General features: G+C 39.0%; 1 protein-coding gene across 17 annotated transcripts in view; it reads left to right on the top strand.

The window, feature by feature from the left end:
• Positions 1-15,297, top strand: part of LOC126381459 (uncharacterized) — a 197,786-nt gene that overhangs the window by 134,392 nt on the left and 48,097 nt on the right. The window lies entirely within an intron of this gene.

Below are 15,297 nucleotides of genomic sequence, written 5' to 3'. Positions count from 1 at the left end.
GTTAGACGTTTGAAATTTGGCATGCAGGTACCTTAGATACCGTAGAGGTGTACTAAGAAAGGAATTTCCGAAATTCTTACGGGAACGGGAATTAGCGGGAAAATCCTTTTGTATGAAAAATCTAAACCACTCAAGTTAGACGTTTGAAATTTGGCATGCAGGTACCATAGGTACCGTAGAGGTGCACTAAGAAAGGAATTCCCGAAATTCCCACGAGAACGGGAATTAGCAAGAAAATCCTTTTGTATGAAAAATCTAAACCACTCAAGTTAGACGTTTGAAATTTGTCATGCAGGTACCTTAGGTACCGTAGAGGTGTACTAAGAAAGGAATTTCCGAAATTCCTACGGGAACGGGAATTAGCGGGAAAATCCTTTTGTATGAAAAATCTAAACCACTCAAGTTAGACGTTTGAAATTTGGCATGCAGATACCTTAAGTACCGTAGAGGTGCACTAAGAAAGGATTTCCCGAAATTTTCACGAGAACGGGAATTAGCAAGAAAATCCTTTTGTATGAAAAATCTAAACCACTCAAGTTAGACGTTTGAAATTTGTCATGCAGGTACCTTAGGTACCGTAGAGGTGCACTAAGAAAGGATTTCCCGAAATTCCCACGAGAACGGGAATTAGCAAGAAAATCCTTTTGTATGAAAAATCTAAACCACTCAAGTTAGACGTTTGAAATTTGTCATGCAGGTACCTTAGGTACCTTAGAGGTGCATTAAGAAAGGAATTCCCGAAATTCCCACGAGAACGGGAATTAGCAAGAAAATCCTTTTGTATGAAAAATCTAAACCACTCAAGTTAGACGTTTGAAATTTGGCATGCTGGTACCTTAGATACCGTAGAGGTGTACTAAGAAAGGAATTTCCGAAATTCTTACGGGAACGGGAATTAGCGGGAAAATCCTTTTGTATGAAAAATCTAAACCACTCAAGTTAGACGTTTGAAATTTGTCATGCAGGTACCTTAGGTACCGTAGAGGTGCATTAAGAAAGGAATTCCCAAAATTCTCACGGGAACGGTAGTTAGCGGGAAAATCCTTTTGTATGAAAAATCTAAACCATTCAAGTTAGATGTTTGAAATTTGTCATGCAGGTACCTTAGATACCGTAGAGGTGTACTAAGAAAGGAATTCCCGAAATTCCCACGGGAACGGGAATTAGCGGGAAAATCCTTTTGTATGAAAAATCTAGGACTTATGATGACCAAATTGGAGATGTCCTTAGAAAAGGTTCAATACGATCTACTCTGAACCGGCGTGCGTGTATGAAGCGATTGATGAATGTGGAGGAAGCAAGAGAAGTGTGTCAGGATCGAAGCAAATGGAATTCTATAGTCTCTGCTTACCCCGGTGGGAAATAGGCGTGAGTTTATGTATGTATGTATGTATGAAAAATCTAAACCACTCAAGTTAGACGCTTGAAATTTGGCATGCAGGTACCTTAGTTAACTTAAAGCTTAGTTGCAACAGGATATTGCAAAATTCCCACGGAAACGGGAGTTAGTGGGAAAAAAACATTTGTATGAAAAAATCGAAACCGCGTAAGATAGATATTTTCAATTCAATTAAATTATTTATTGCATTCCATGTAGTACAATGGGGTGTTACATAGGCATAGGAACTAAAACATGGACCCTGTAGGGCACAGCAACGTTGAAGGGAAGAGAGGAAGTGTGTATTAAAATTAAAACTCAATGAACAATCAATTAAAAAAAAAACAATTCAATCAATTGATTCAATCTAGCATGCATGCATACCTTAGTAAATATAAAGTTTATTTTTGGCTGTATTTTGAAAAATGGGAGTTATTGGGAAAAAAAAAATGTACTTATGAAAAAATCTAAACTGCATAAGTATGCACTCCCACACACACAAAGATCTCTCTCTTATATAACACGCCACGCGGACGAAGTCGCGGGCAAAAGCTAGTATTATATAAAGCTACAAACCCATGTACTGACTGACTCACTGACTCACTGACTCACTGACAGGGTTGTTCTCCCAGAAGGAGCGTCGGGGGGTAAAAATGATGTATGGGGGGTGTGATCGGGACCTCCCGGTGAGTATGGGAAAACTTCCAGATCTTGGAAAACTGCTCCGCATCAGGGAGACACCCTACAGTCTGGCGAAACTATTATACCTGGATCAAATTTTTTTTCGCAAAACCTATTTAAATCTTGGTCAAATTTAATTGCGGGTAAAAAAAAAACAAAATGGCGGAAATAAAGATGGCCGCCATACAAAATGTTGTTTTTCCAAAAAATGTCTCGGAGGTAAAAATTATGTATGGGGGTGTGATCAAAACGTCAAGCTGAGTATGGAAAAACTGTTCGATCTTGAAAAACTGCTCCGCATCAGGGAGACACCCTACGGCCTGGCAAAACTATAAAACCTGGAGCAATTTTTCTTTCGCGAAACATATTTAAATCTTGGTCAAATCCAATCTCCGGTGAAAAAAAAAACAAAATGGCGGAAAAACAAGATGGCCGCCATACAAAATTTTGTTTTTTCAGAAAATATCTCGAAGGTAAAAACTGTGTATGGGGTTGTAATCGGAACGTCTTGTTGAGTATAAAAATACTTCTCAATCTTGAAAAACTGCTCCGCATCAGGGAGACACCCTACGGCCTGGCAAAACTATAAAACCTAGAACAATATTTTTTTCACGAAACCTATTTAAATCGTGGTCAAATCCAATCCCCGCTGAAAAAAAAACAAAATGGCGGAAAAACAAGATGGCCGCCATACAAAATTTTGTTTTTTCAGAAAATGTCTCGGAGGTAAAAACTGTGTATGGGGTTGTAATCGGAACGTCTTGTTGAGTATAAAAATACTTCTCAATCTTGAAAAACTGCTCCGCATCAGGGAGACACCCTACGGCCTGGCAAAACTATAAAACCTGGAGCAATTTTTCTTTCGCGAAACATATTTAAATTTTAGTCAAATCCAATCCCTGGTGAAAAACAACCAAAATGTCGGAAAAACAAGATGGCCGCCATACAAAATTTTCGTTTTTCCTGAAAATGCCTCGAGGGTGAAAATGATGTATAGGAATATGATCGGACCGTCATGTCGAGTATGAAAATATGTCTGGGTTTCCGATAGCTGCTCCGCATCAGGGAGACACCCTACGGCCTGGCGAAACTATCACATCTGGAACAATTTTTTTTTCGCACAACGTAATTAAACCTTGGTCAAATTTTATCGCCGGTGAAAAAAAAAACAAAATGGCGGAAAATCAAGATGGCCGCCATACAAAATTTTCGTTTTACTCGAAAATGCCTCGGGGGTGAATATGATGTAAGAGGGATGTGATCAAAATGTGATGTTGAGTATAGAAATATTTCCCGACCTTCAAAAACTGCTCCGCATCAGGGCAGCACCCTACGGCCTAGGAAAACTATCGCACCTGGAACAAATCTTTTTTCACACAACCTATTTAAATTTTGGTCAAATCCAATCGCCGGTGAAAAAGAAACAAAATGGACGAAAAACAAGATGGCCGCCATACAAATTTTTGTTTTTCCAGAAAATGTCTCAGAGGTAAAAATGATGTATTGGGGTGTGATCGTAACGTCATGTCAAGTAAAAAAGTATGTCTGGGTTTTCGATAGCTGCTCCGCATCAGGGAGACACCCTACGGCCTGGCGAAACTACAGCACCTGGAACTTTTTTATTTTCACGAAACCTATTTAAATCTTGGTCAAATTTTACTGTTTGTGAAAAAAAATCAAAATGCTCGAAAAACAAGATGGCCGCCATACAAATTTTTGTTTTTCCAGAAAATATCTCAGAGATAAAAATGATGTATAGGGATGTGATCGGATCGCCATGTTGAGTATTTTAATATTGCATGATCTTGAAAAACTGCTCCGCATCAGGGAGACACCCTAAGGCCTGGCAAAACTATAGCATCTGGAAAATTTTTTTTCCACCAAACCTATTTAAATTTTGGTCAAATTTAATTGCCGGTGAAAAAAAATCATAATGGCGGAAGAACAAGATGGCCGCCATACAAATTTTTAGATTTTCCTGAAAATGCCTCTAGGATAAAAATTATGTATGAGGGTTTTGATCGGAACGTCATGTAGAGTACGGGTATACTTCCAGGTTTTCGAAAACTGCTCCGCATCAGGGATACATCCTACAGCCTGGCAAAACTATCGCACCTGGAACGATTCTTTTTTCACAAAACCTATTTAATTCTTGGTCAAATTCTATCGTAGTTGAAAAAAAAATCAAAATGGCGGAAAAACAAGATGGCCGCCATACAAATTTTTAGTTTTTCCTTAAAATGCCTCTGGGATAAAAATTATGTATGAGGGTTTTGATCGAAACGTCTTTAAGAGTGTGGAAATACTTCTCGATCTTTGAAAACTGCTCCGCATCAGGGCGGCACCCTACGGCCTGGCGAAACTATCGCATCTGGACCTTTTTTTGTTTTCACAAAACCTATTTAAATCTTGGTCAAATCTATTCTCTGGTGGTAAAATATCAAAATGGCGGAAAAACAAGATGGCCGCCATACAAAATTTTGTTTTTCCAGAAAATGTCTGAGAGGTAAAATTGATGTATAGGGGTGTGATCGGAACGTCATCTTGGAAAACTGCTCCGCATCAGGTAGACACCCTACGGCCTGGCAAAACTATAGCACCTAGAACTTTTTTGATTTCACGAGACCTATCAAATTCTATCGCCATACAAAGCTTCGAACTAATACAGGACACGCGAGCTATCGCATCCTGACCTATTTAGTTTTCACGAAACCTATTTAATTCTTGGTCAAATTTTATCCCCGGTGAAAAAAAAACAAAATGGCCGAAAAACAAGATGGCCGCCATACAAATTTTTGTTTTTTCAGAAAATGTGTCAGAGGTAAAATTGATGATCAGAACGTCATCTTGGAAAACTGCTCCGCATCAGGGAGACACTACGGCCTGGCAAAACTATAGCACCTAGAACTTTTTTGATTTCACGAGACCTATTCAAGTCTTGGTCAAATTCTATCGCGGTAAAAAAATGGCGGGAAAACAAGACACGCGAGCAGCTTGCTGCGAGCGAACCACGCGACATCTAGTTATAATATATATAGCTACAAACCCACTGACTGACTGACTGACTCACTCACTCACTCACTGACATAATTGTTCTCCCAGAAGGAGCGTCGGGGGGTAAAAATGGTGTATGGGGGGTGTGATCAAGATCTTCCGGTGAGTATGGGAAAACTTCCAGATCTTGGAAAACTGCTCCTCATCAGGGAGACACCCTATGGCCTGGCGAAACTATCGCACCTGGAATGATTCTTTTTTCACAAAACCTACTTAAATCTTAATCAAATTTTATCGCCGGGGAAAAAAAAACAAAATGGCGGAAAAACAAGATGGCCGCCATACAAAATTTAGTTTTTCCAGAAAATGTCTCGGGGGTAAAAACTGTCTATAGGAATGTAATCGGAGTGGCTTGTCGAGTTCGGAAAATGTTCTCAATCTTCGAAAACTGCTCCGCATCAGGGAGACACCCTACGGCCTGGCAAAACTATAGCACCTAGAACATTTTGGTTTTCACGAGACATATTTAAACCTTGGTCAAATTCAATCGCCCCTGAAAAAAAATCAAAATGGCGGAAATTCAAGATGGCCGCCATACAAATTTTTCGTTTTTCCTGAAAATAACTCGGGGGTAAAAATGATGTATAGGAATGTGATCGAATCGTCATGTTAAGTATTTCAATACTGCTTGATCTTGAAAAACTGCTCCGCATCAGGGAGACACCCTACGGCCTGGCGCAACTATTATACCTGGATCAAATTTTTTTTCGCAAAACCTATTTAAATCTTGGTCAAATTGTATTGTTGGTGAAAAAAAATCAAAAAGGCGGAAAAACAAGATGGCCGCCATACAAAATTTCGTTTTTCCAGAAAATGTCTCGGAGGTAAAAAATGATAGAATAGAATAGAATAGAATAACTTTATTCCCAAAACAGTGCAGTACAATAGTAGAGAAGATAAAGATAAGTATACAAATCAAAAATACACTGCCAGGGAAAAGGGACTGACTCAGCATGTTGTTGCGAAGAATAGTAGAAATACCACTCTTAGCAACACTGATATTCTGCCAGTACCTAAGTTACGCTTATAAATACTTTGAACTATCGTGCCAACAAAAAGTGTCGGGATTTACTTACAATAAATAAGAAAATAAGCAAATATAATTATGAAGAAAATATATGAATTAAGGGATTACGAAAAATATGAAAGTATTAGTCAAAGGTAGATAGTATGCCAAGGGGTTAAAGTATACATAATAGATACGACAAATAAACAGATGTGTAAAATAAAAGCCACAGATAAACAGATAACGAGAGAGATTCATTAACAATATATGACAAGTAGATGTGTATAACATAATTATGAAATAAGTATAAAGTTCAGTTACCGACGTTTTTCTGAATATTAAGAAGATACTCCTTATATTTCACCTTAAAAGTAATTTTGGAAGTAAGCTTCCGAAGGGGCGGTGGAATATCGTTCCAACATTTATTAGATCGGTAACTGAAGCCTCCACGAAAAGCGGCAGTCCTATGTCGCGGCAGATGCATCACTATTGAGCAAGACCTCGCAGATTTGCGCCACAAGAGTTTTTTAAAGAGGTATTGAGGTTCTTGAAACTTAATAATATCGTGCAGTTGACAAGCAAAATATAAACTTAAACGATGATGCATATTTAGCAAATTAGATTTGTTGAGAAAAGGCGTTATATGAGTACGAGGAGGAATGGGAAAACAAAAACGTGCACAGGCATTCTGAACACGCTGAATGATTTTTTCAGATTTTCCATATAAACAAGGCCCGTATACAGTGAAACCGAAGTTCAACTTTGACAAAATCAGTGTTTCACAGAGCATAATTCTTATATCCGTGTTGACAAATGGTCTGATTTGGTACAAAACTTTTAGCCTATAAAAACAATTTCGTTGTTAAACATGATGTATGATAGGTGTGATCGAAACGTCAAGCTGAGTATGGAAAAACTGTTCGATCTTGAAAAACTGCTCCGCATCAGGGAGACACCCTACGGCCTGGCAAAACTATAAAACCTGGAGCAATTTTTCTTTCGCGAAACATATTTAAATCTTAGTCAAATCCAATCCCCGCTGAAAAAAAAACCAAAATGGTGGAAAAACAAGATGGCCGCCATACAATTTTTTTTTTCCAGAAAATGCCTCTGGGGTAAAAATAATGTATAGGGTTGTAATCGGAACGTCTTGTAGAGTATGGAAATATTTCTCGATCTTGAAAAACTGCTCCGCATCAGGGAGACACCCTACGGCCTGGCGAAACTATCGCACCTAGAACATTTTTGTTTTCACGAAACGTATTTAAATCTTGGTCAAATTTTATCGCCGGTGAAAAAAAAAACAAAATGGCCGAAAACAAGATGGCCGCTATATAAATTTTTGTTTTTCAGAAAATATCTCGGGTGTAAAAAATATGTATAGGGGTGTGATCTGAACGTCATCTTGGAAAACTGCTCCGCATCAGGGAGACACCCTTCGGCCTGGCAAAACTATAGCAGCTAGAACTTTTTTGATTTCACGAAAATAAGATGACCGCCATACAAAGCTTCGAACTGATACAGGACACGCGAGCAGCTTGCTGCGAGCGAACCACGCGACATCTAGTTATATTATATATAGCTGGAGACCCACTGACTGACTGACTGACTGACTGACTCACTCACTGACATAATTGTTCTCCCAGAAGGAGCGTCGGGGGGTAAAAATGGTGTATGGGGGGTGTGATCAAGATCTTCCGGTGAGTATGGGAAAACTTCCAGATCTTGGAAAACTGCTCCGCATCAGGGAGAGACTCTACGGCCTGGCGCAACTATCGCACCTGGAATGATTCTTTTTTCACAAAACCTATTTAAATTTTGGTCAAATTTTTTCGTGGGTGAAAAAAAATCAAAATGGCGGAAAAACAAGATGGCCGCCATACAAAATTTTATTTTTCCAGAAAATGTCTCGTGGGTAAAAATGATGTATAGGGATGTGATCGGATCTTCATGTTGAGTTTTTCAATACTGCTCGATCTTGAAAATCTGCTCCGCATCAGGGAGACACCCTACGGCCTGGCAAAACTATAAAACCTGGAGCAATATTTTTTTCACGAAACCTATTTAAATCTTGGGCAAATCCAATCACCGGTGAAAAAAAAACAAAATGGCGGAAAAACAAGATGGCCGCCATACAAAATTTCGTTTTTCCAGAAAATGTCTCGGAGATAAAAATGATGTATGGGAGGTGTGATCGAAACGTCAAGCCGAGTATGGAAAAACTGTTCGATCTTGAAAAACTGCTCCGCATCAGGGAGACACCCTACGGCCTGGTGAAACTATCGCACGTGGAACTTTTTAGTTTTCACGATACCTATTTAAATCTTGGTCAAATTTAATTGCCAGTGAAAAAAAAAACAAAATGGCCGAAAAACAAGATGGCCGCCATACAAATTTTTCGTTTTTCCTGAAAATGCCTCGGGGGTAAAAATTATGTATAGGGATGTGATCGGAACGTCATCTTGGAAAACTGCTCCGCATCAGGGGGCACCCTACGGCCTGTCAAAACTATAGCACCTAGAACTTTTTTGATTTCACGAGACCTATTTTAGTCTTGGTCAAATTCTATCGCGGTAATAAAATGGCGGGAAAACAAGACACGCGAGCAGCTTGCTGCGAGCGAACCACGCGACATCTAGTTATTATACTATATATAGCTACAAACCCATGTACTGACTGACTGACTGACTGACTCACTCACTGACTCACTGACAGGGTTGTTCTCCCAGAAGGAGCGTCGGGGGGTAAAAATGGTGTATGGGGGGTGTGATCAAGATCTTTCAGTGAGTATGGGAAAACTTCCAGATCTTGGAAAACTGCTCCGCATCAGGGAGAGACCCTACGGCCTGGCGCAACTATCGCACCTGGAACGATTCTTTTTTCACAAAACCTACTTAAATCTTGGTCAAATTCTATTGTGGGTGAAAAAAAATCAAAATGGCGAAAAAACAAGATGGCCGCCATACAAAATTTTATTTTTCCGGAAAATGTCTCGTGGGTAAAAACTGTGTATGGGGGTGTAATCGGAACGTATTGTTGAGTATGGAAATACTTCTCGATCTTGAAAAACTGCTCCGCATCAGGGAGACACCCTACGGCCTGGCAAAACTATAAAACCTGGAGCAATTTTTCTTTCGCGAAACATATTTAAATCTTGGTCAAATCCAATCCCCGCTGAAAAAAAACCAAAATGGCGGAAAAACAAGATGGCCGCCATACAAAATTTTCGTTTTTCCCGAAAATGCCTCGGGGGTAAAAATGATGTATGAGGAATGTGATCGAAACATCATGTTGAGTATGGAAATACTTTTCGATCTTCGAAAGCTGCTCCGCATCAGGGAGACACCCTACAGCCTGGCGAAACTATCGCACCTGGAACTTTTTTGTTTTTACGAAGCCTATTAAAGTCTTGATCAAATTTTATCGCTAGTGAAAAAAAAAAACAAAATGGCCGAAAAACAAGATGGCCGCCATACATATTTTTGTTTTTCCAGAAAATGTCTCAGAGGTAAAAATGATGTATTGGGGTGTGATCGGAACGTCATCTTGGAAAACTGCTCCGCATCAGGGGTCACCCTACGGCCTGGCAAAACTATAGCACCTAGAACTTTTTTGATTTCACGAGACCTATTCAAGTCTTGGTCAAATTCTATCGCGGTAAAAAAATGGCGGGAAAACAAGACACGCGAGCAGCTTGCTGCGAGCGAACCACGCGACATCTAGTTATTTATTATACTATATATAGCTACAAACCCATTGACTGACTGACTGACTCACTGACTGACTGACAGGGTTGTTCTCCCAGAAGGAGCCTCGGGGGGTGAAAATGATGTATGGGGGATGTGATCCAAATCTTCCGGTGAGTATGGGAAAACTTCCAGATCTTGGAAAACTGCTCCGCATCAGGGAGAGACCCTACGGTCTGGCGCAACTATTATACCTGGATCAAATTTTTTTCCGCAAAACCTATTTAAATCTTGGTCAAATCCAATCGCCGTTGAAAAAAAATCAAAATGGCGGAAAAACAAGATGGCCGCCATACAAAATTTTGTTTTTTCAGAAAATGCATCGGGAGTAAAAACTGTGTATGGGGATGTAATCGGAACGTCTTGTGGAGTATGAAAACTTTTCACTATCTTCAAAATATGCTCCGCATCAGGGAGACACCCTACGGCCTGGCAAAACTATAAAACCTGGAGCAGTTTTTCTTTCGCGAAACATATTTAAATCTTGGTCAAATCTAATCCCTGGTGAAAAAAAACCAAAATGGCGGAAAAACAAGATGGCCGCCATACAAAATTTTCGTTTTTCCTGAAAATGCCTCGAGGGTAAAAATGATGTATAGGGATGTGATCGGATCGTCATGTTGAGTATTTCAATACTGCTCGATCTTGAAAAACTGCTCCGCATCAGGGAGACACCCTACGGCCTGGCAAAACTATAAAACCTAGAGCAATATTTTTTTCACGAAACCTATTTAAATCTTGGTCAAATTCAATCCCCTGTGAAAAAAAACCAAAATGGCGGAAAAACAAGATGGCCGCCATACAAAATTTTCGTTTTTCCCGAAAATGCCTCGGGGGTAAAAATGATGTATGAGGAATGTGATCGAAACATCATGTTGAGTATGGAAATACTTTTCGATCTTCGAAAGCTGCTCCGCATCAGGGAGACACCCTACAGCCTGGCGAAACTATCGCACCTGGAACTTTTTTGTTTTCACGAGACCTATTGAAGTCTTGGTCAAATTCTATCGCGGTAAAAAAGTGGCGGGAAAACAAGACACGCGAGCAGCTTGCTGCGAGCGAACCACGCGACATCTAGTTATAATATATATAGCTACAAACCCATGTACTGACTGACTGACTGACTGACTCACTGACTCACTGACAGGGTTGTTCTCCCAGAAGGAGCGTCGGGGGGTAAAAATGATGTATGGGGGGTGTGATCTTGACCTCCCGTTGAGTATGGGAAAACTTCCAGATCTTGGAAAACTGCTCCGCATCAGAGAGACACCCTACAGTCTGGCGAAACTATCGCACCTGGAACGATTATTTTTTCACAAGACCTATTTAAATCTTAGTCAAATTTTATTGGCGGTGAAAAAAAATCAAAATGGCGGAAAAACAAGATGGCCGCCATACAAAATTTCGTTTTTCCAGAAAATGTCTCGGGGGTAAAAACTGTTTATGGGAATGTAATTAGAGTGTCTTGTCGAAAACGGAAAATGTTCTCAATCTTCGAAAACTGCTCTGCATCAGGGAGACCCCCTACGGCCTGGAAAAACTATCGCACTTGTAACATTTTTTTTTCCATTATACGTACTTAAATCTTGGTCAAATGCAGTCGCCGGTAAAAAAAAATCAAAATGGCGGAAAATCAAGATGGCCGCCATACAAATTTTTCGTTTTTCCAGAAAATGTCTCGGGGGTAAAAACTGTTTATGGGAATGTAATCGGAGTGTCTTGTCGAGTACGGAAAATGTTCTCAATCTTCGAAAACTGCTCCGCATCAGGGAGACACCCTACGGCCTGGAAAAACTATCGCACCTGGAACTATTCTTTTTCCACAAGACCTATTTAAATCTTGGTCAAATTTTATTTCCGGTGAAAAAAAATCAAAATGGCGGAAAATCAAGATGGCTGCCATACAAATTTTTCGTTTTTCCTGAAAATGCCTCGGGGGTAAAAATGATGTATACGAATGTGATCGGAACGTCATGTCAAGTATGAAAATACATCTGGGTTTTTGATAGCTGCTCCGCATCAGGGAGACACTCTACGGCCTGGCAAAACTATCGGACCTGGAACTTTTTTGTTTTCACGAAATCTATTTAAATCTTGGTCAAATTCAATTACCGTTGAAAAAAAATCAAAATGGCGGAAAAACAAGATGGCCGCCATACAAAATTTTGTTTTTCCAGAAAATGTCTCGGCGCTAAAATCTATTTATAGGGGTGTGATCGGAACGTCATTTTGGAAAACTGCTCCGCATCAGGGAGACACCCTAAGGCCTTGCAAAACTATCGCACGTGGAACTTTTTAGTTTTCACGATACCTATTTAAATCTTGGTCAAATTTTATCGCCGGTCAAAAAAAAAACAAAATGGCGGAAAATCAAGATGGCCACCTTACAAATTTTTCGTTTTTCCTGAAAATGCCTCAGGGATAAAAATTATGTATGAAGGTTTTGATCGGAACGTCATGTAGAGTACGGGTATTTTTCAAGGTTTTCGAAAACTGCTCCGCATCAGGGAGACACCCTATGGCCTGGCAAATCTATCGCACCTGGAACATTTTTTTTTTCCACCAAACTTATTAAAATCTTAGTCAAAATCAATCGCCGGTGAAAAAAAATCAAAATGGCGGAAAAACAAAACGGTCGCCATACAAAATTCCAGAAAATTGTTGTTTTTCCAGAAAATTCCTCAGGTGTAAAACGTATGTATGAGGGATTTGATCGGAACGTGATGTTGAGTATTGAAATACTGCTCGATCTTCGAAAACTGCTCTGCATCAGGGAGACACCCTACGGCCTCGCAAACCTATCGCACCTGGAACTTTTTTGTTTTCACGAGACCTAATTAAATCTTGATCAAATTTTATCGCGTGGCAATTACACTTTCTAATCCATTCTGCCCGGTGCGTCAAGGTCACGGGCTTGTCGATCAGGATCGTGTAGTTCGTAACCATGGTAACCACGATCTCAAGCGAGTTGGTGGGGAGTAACTATGGTAATCACGAGCTACTGTAATAGCGTCGATTATCCCAATCTCGATGTGCTTTGACGCCTCGCTCTAGGTGCATTGGGTACTGTAATTAGCGATTATCATAGTTAAATAAGTCGTGTGAAGGTACCCAGTTACAGTTTTCAATCATACGTTCCTTTCCTTTTCGGTTGATAAGAAAATGACAGGTATAACTTCAAATAAACTTCGATAGTGTGTACTGGAATCAGCACCAACACCACATGTTATTCTTGCATATTTAGTAACTAAGTAGGTAGGTAGGTAATAGAAATATGTTATAAAATACTAATAGATGACTTTCCAGGCTATTTTCTCAAAAAAAGAAATACAGATGGAGCTGTCCAGATTTAACGTGATAAATACGTAAATACCTATTTTCTCATTACTCGAATAAATAATTATTCAAATATATTATAATGCAATGGCAGTATATAAATTATCCGTAAAATTAGAAGGTTAAACGATCGCACGCACATCTGTACAGAGCCATCTATCTTTGTTTGGGAAAAGTAGTCTGGAAAGTCCCTAATTGGTAGGTACCTATAGATTTTGTAATAATAATATTTGTCTTGTATTTAAGCCAATAAAGACTACCAAAGGATGTTTGATGTGGAAACCTGGTCTCAAAAGGTCATAAGTTCACTGTCAGTAGGTAGGTATATAGGTACCTACATTAAAATGCAACTAACAATTTTGATACAACAAAAACACTGATTGTGAGATCTTATCAGTTGAAATTTAATTTTAAAATGAAACAATTTTATTAAAAGACAATGAAAGATATATTTTTAGAAATAAGTTGTTTTATTATATACTAGCTTTTGCCCGCGACTTCGTCCGCGTGGCGTGTTATATAAGAGAGAGATCTTTGTGTGTGTGGGAGTGCATACTTATGCAGTTTAGATTTTTTCATAAGTACATTTTTTTTTTCCCAATAACTCCCATTTTTCAAAATACAGCCAAAAATAAACTTTATATTTACTAAGGTATGCATGCATGCTAGATTGAATCAATTGATTGAATTGTTTTTTTTTAATTGATTGTTCATTGAGTTTTAATTTTAATACACACTTCCTCTCTTCCCTTCAACGTTGCTGTGCCCTACAGGGTCCATGTTTTAGTTCCTATGCCTATGTAACACCCCATTGTACTACATGGAATGCAATAAATAATTTAATTGAATTGAATTGAAAATATCTATCTTACGCGGTTTCGATTTTTTCATACAAATGTTTTTTTCCCACTAACTCCCGTTTCCGTGGGAATTTTGCAATATCCTGTTGCAACTAAGCTTTAAGTTAACTAAGGTACCTGCATGCCAAATTTCAAGCGTCTAACTTAAGCGGTTTAGATTTTTCATACAAAAAGATTTTCCCGCTAATTTCCGTTCCCGTGGGAATTCCGGGAATTCCTTTCTTAGTGCACCTCTACGGTACCTAAGCTATGTCCCTTCCAAATTTCAAATGCCTACGTTTAGCCGTTCAGGCTATGCGTTGATATGTCAGTCACTGAGTCAGTCAGTTTCTCCTTTTATTTAGATTTGATTTTTTCATACAAATGTTTTTTCCCGCTAACTACCGTTCCCGTGGGAATTTTGTAATATCCTGTTGCAACTAAGCTTTAAGTTTACTAAAGTACCTGCATGCCAAATTTCAAACGTCTAACTTGAGTGGTTTAGATTTTTCATACAAAAGGATTTTCGGGAATTCCTTTCTTAGTGCACCTCTACGGTATCTAAGGTACCTGCATGACAAATTTCAATTGTCTAACTTGAGTGGTTTAGATTTTTCATACAAAAGGATTTTCTTGCTAATTCCCGTTCTCGTAGGAATTTCGGGAATTCCTTTCTTAGTGCACCTCTACGGTACTTAAGGTATCTGCATGCCAAATTTCAAACGTCTAACTTGAGTGGTTTAGATTTTTCATACAAAAGGATTTTCCCGCTAATTCCCGTTCCCGTAGGATTTTCGGGAATTCCTTTCTTAGTGCACCTCTACGGTATCTAAGGTACCTGCATGCCAAATTTCAAACGTCTAACTTGAGTGGTTTAGATTTTTCATACAAAAGAATTTCCCTTCACTACTCTGCTCCTATTGATTGTAGCGTGATGAAAAGTATACTATAACCTGTCCAGGAGTGTGAAGAATAATTGTACCAAGTTTCATTAAAATCCGTCCAGTAGTTTTTGTTTCTATAAGGAACATACAGACAGACAGACAGACAGACAGACAGACAGACAGACAGACAAAAATTTTACTGATTGCATTTTTGGCATCAGTATCGACCACTTATCACCCCCTGATAGTTATTTTGAAAAAATATTTAATGTACAGAATTGACCTCTCTACAGATTTATTATAAGTATAGATTTATAATATCATAAGTAGGTGCAATAGTTGAAATAAAACAGCAACTTAAGCAAGTACTCTC

This window comes from Pectinophora gossypiella, unplaced genomic scaffold, assembly GCF_024362695.1.
Source record: "Pectinophora gossypiella unplaced genomic scaffold, ilPecGoss1.1 Pgos_55, whole genome shotgun sequence".
NCBI classification, from domain to species: domain Eukaryota; kingdom Metazoa; phylum Arthropoda; class Insecta; order Lepidoptera; family Gelechiidae; genus Pectinophora; species Pectinophora gossypiella.
The sequence above is the reverse complement of the archived record's forward strand: the minus strand, read 5'-3'. Positions and strand labels throughout refer to the sequence as shown.